This window comes from Halyomorpha halys, unplaced genomic scaffold, assembly GCF_000696795.3.
Source record: "Halyomorpha halys isolate HHAL.00 unplaced genomic scaffold, Hhal_1.1 Scaffold138.1, whole genome shotgun sequence".
In the NCBI taxonomy this organism is placed as follows: Eukaryota; Metazoa; Arthropoda; class Insecta; order Hemiptera; family Pentatomidae; genus Halyomorpha; species Halyomorpha halys.
The window spans coordinates 516,744-520,740 of record NW_027115565.1 but is presented as its reverse complement, the minus strand read 5'-3'; the positions used below and the strand labels follow the sequence as shown (position 1 = coordinate 520,740).

Sequence of the window (3,997 nt, the reverse complement as noted above, 5' to 3'; positions counted from 1 at the left end):
TATATATATTTAAAAAATGAGGGGGTTTTAGAACTCTGAAGAAGAGATATATCGGTTTATTGGGACGGTAAAAACTGGGTTTTAAAGGTTTCGATGGTTGTTTGTACCTTCCTCGGGAACCACATCGGGCCCTGTGTTTTACAGTTCAAATAATTACCTTTTTTTTATGTTAGTGCATGAATTAAACTCGGATAAAATCTCATTCTAAGGTTCTGTTGAAGAGAGCCATGGAGTACTTAAGCGAAGATTAAGTGGGGCTCAGCCGGTTTTTAATTTTTGATGGTTTAAATTATTCAACTAGAGACGATAACGTGATATACCGAGAATGTTTAGAAAAATTTGAGCTCAAAATATTGAAAAATAATTTTAGTCTGTTCGTTTTAATTGAAAGTCATCCGATTTTCAAGCCTCGACTTATTTCTATCCGTGGAGTCCCATAAAAAATTCTCAGCTTGCTAAATAAACGAGGTTTTAGGCGTGTATAATTCGGGGTAAATATAAGTTTAAAGATAGCAGAATCTTAACTGTAAACTTAAGAAATATTTTGGGCAACGTAATTACTTATTACGTAAGCTGTTACTTGAAAAGAGTGGTTATAAAGTACGCAGTTTTACCAATTCTGTGTGTTGATTAGAATTAATTGACAGTATTTTAATCAATATAAGAAGGAGTACAATATAGCTTATAGTTCGAATTACTTATAGAGAAGTAAGCATATCCAATGCGAGAGTTTTTCCAGAAGTAAACTATTAAATATTAGATAAAATAACGAAACATACACCTAATTAGATAAGTAAGGTGCTAAAGTTCACTATCTAGGCTTGAAGTTTTAATAGATGGAGCAATTAACATAAAATTAACTGCTACTGCTGCTACAAGGAGCTGTTAACTATCACACAAAACATGTTATGGCGAAAGTAATGCCAGGACATTAAATGTAAAACAGTCAAAGAAATCAAACCTAAAAGTAGATAAATGTTAAACAAATATTTGATCCTTACAACTAATCAATAATTCCAATAAAAGACAACAAATGCCATGGATGTTACTGAGGAATTCTTATCAGTGTTTGATTTCACGGTTATTAGAAGAAAAAAAACTATAATTAAATGAAATTGTTATCAAATAAATTATTTCTAAAAATTAAATTGGAATAAGACGTCAAACATTCTAATAATAATTGCTTCTAAAATAGTTGCGATGCTGACAGTTCATGATCCAAACATGTGTCAGTGCTGTCGTCATTTTGACGTCAATTTGGCAACGATCATCAGGTGAAGGAATGTTATAAAATGTTTTTTAAAATCTAATTGGGTCCCAATACTGTTTTCAAAATCTTTTCCTATAATTTCTGTTGAAAACTAAAGAGAATGATAAAAATTCAACAATACGCTAAAGCAATTCCTTTCAAATCAAAATGAACGGCTTTAAATACTTAACCAAATTACGAAATTTAATTACCTTTCTAACCAAACCTAACTAGTACTAGCCATAGATTAGTCCTTAACTATTTTATAAAACTGAAAATAGGTTATTTTTGTCTAAGGGAGAATTTTTTTTCTCAGTCCTCAAACGCAAGAGAATGTTTTTCTATTTTTAAACAGAACCTTTCAAATGGTTCTACTATACTACTACTACTACTAATAATAATAATAATAATAATAACGACTTAGCTAACTCGAAGGTTCGATGCCGATACCACAAATCGCGAGCTACACACTACCCCTACGTTATTATTATTAAATCCTTCTCTTTATGTTCTCAGGAATCAACCACCTTCCTGAACCAATAACTTGGCGTTCAAACACCAATCTATCAGATTAGTCTAGATGCAATCCTCCCACCTACGCTTCGGTCTATTCATCGTATGTTTACCGGTCGGATCAGTGTTTCCTTACATATTAGGGATCCGTTTCTTACTAAACACTATATCCTTACACCCCCATCTTATGCGCCTCAATGCTTTAACCTGAACTATATTTACCGCGTGCATTTCCTTCAATTCAAGGCTGTCCGTTGCTCAGGTGGTTGAGGTGCAGGTCTTAGCAACCTGAGAACTCCGGGCGGCGCCGGTTAGAATCCGGTCTGGGGATGCGTTCTAAAAATTGTAATTATAACTTGGAATTTAAATAATATAAAACTAGACTGGGTATATCGGTGGAATGATATCAGGTATTTAATTTTAAAAATATATGGATTACTATTAAATGTGTTAATCGTATATCTTCAATGTGCATTTTTTTGAATTTTGAAAATTACAAATTTCTATAACTAGATTTTAAGTTAACGAACAGTGAAAATTATTTTAGTATAAATGAGCTTGCTAAATAATTTAAAAGTAGCAAGAGAAATCATGACATTAGTGTATTGTTATAAGGTATTTATTATTGATATGTAAATCTGAGAAAAATTGAGTTTAATGTATCTTCATTTCTATTTTTAAAAAAAAATCAGCTACTATGTAGGAAAGGATATTCAAAATATTCTTTAAATCAAATAATACAGATAATAAATGCATATGCATTTATTTGTTTGTGTATGGATATAGTCCCGTGTATGGATATACCCACATGGAGGTAAATTATTTACATTATTAAAAAAAAATTAAGTTAAATTTATAAGCAATAAAAAAATTAATGCAAATCTCCTTCACCATACATATAAAAATTGTAAATGAAACTGTTAAAATATTGAAGTATAATGAAATAAAATTTTACAATATATTTATCTCTTTTTTTTCGATTTATTGCGACAACTTATGCGTGAAAATATTATCAAAGGAGAAATAAAAGGAATTATTTAAAAAAGATGTATAAATAAAGTGTTATTATTGAAATAATTAAATGTGAATTCAAATATGTTATTTTAGGTCAAAACTCATCAGCCAAAATACTCGGCGAGGAACAGCCCTTCGAAAGATAAACAATCATTTTCACATTGTTTAAACAATCATGAATATTTATTTATGAATCCAAGTTAAAACATTTTATTGGATGCGCTTCCCGTCTTCATTATTAATAATATGTGTTTCGAATTTGGATAGGAAAATGATAATTCAAAATTGAAATAATTTGCAACAATTTTTGATTTTGATTTTTAATATTTTATGAACAAGTCAAAGGGGAGCGGGATGGCTCAGTGAGTAAGGCGCTATGCTACTAACTCCAAGGACCTGGATTCGAGTCTGGCTATGTCAGATAACTGTTTATTCTGTTACTGTACCCATGGGTCAACACTTTGGGTTCGGAGAGCGCTCCTGGGTCCTACCTCATAAAGCGGGTACCCTTAATTGGGAAGAATCTAGCGGTGAGTGTTATCATGAACAAATTACTGAACCCTTGGCCCTGCTTGGGTTATAGAAGTACAGAAATATTAATAAAACAGATTGGTTTCAAAAAAGTCTGAGATTTATATTTCAGATTATTATAAAAGGAAGAATGAAATTTTTTTTTATGAGGAGTTTATAGGTAAGCAGGGAAACATATCACCACTTTCTAATATTCATTATAATCAGATGCGAACCAAAAGCAATTCATAAAGGCTGTAATGATCAAAGAAAATAACTATTAAAAACGTTTAACTGTATAATAAATATAAATATAAAAAATATATTTTTGTCTGAAAATTCTTTGAAAGTTTATATTATATTTCTTTTATCAAACTTAATACTCTACTTAATAGGACTCTCTCTTATCCCACAACTATGGAAGCAGATTGGTAGTGGTATATGGAGAGAGGAAATAGTGCGGTAAGTGTTCCGTTTTATCAATCCCTGTACTAAACAAGGTGGGAGTGGGAGTGTCAAGATTCATTTCTCGGAAGACCGATAACGAATTATTACTGCCACAGGTGGGAATCGAACCCACACCGTTCCGTACCAGGTGCTTTGGGACCTACGCCCCAACCAGCACGGCCGTCACGTCTTTATGAAACTATATAACATGGTATGAACAACAAAAACCACTTGACTCAATAAAGGCCAAAAAAATTATAAAAT

At 31.5% G+C, this 3,997-nt stretch overlaps 1 protein-coding gene across 3 annotated transcripts in view; it reads right to left on the bottom strand.

The window, feature by feature from the left end:
• Nucleotides 1-3,997, bottom strand: part of LOC106678391 (uncharacterized) — a 240,298-nt gene that overhangs the window by 204,563 nt on the left and 31,738 nt on the right. The window lies entirely within an intron of this gene.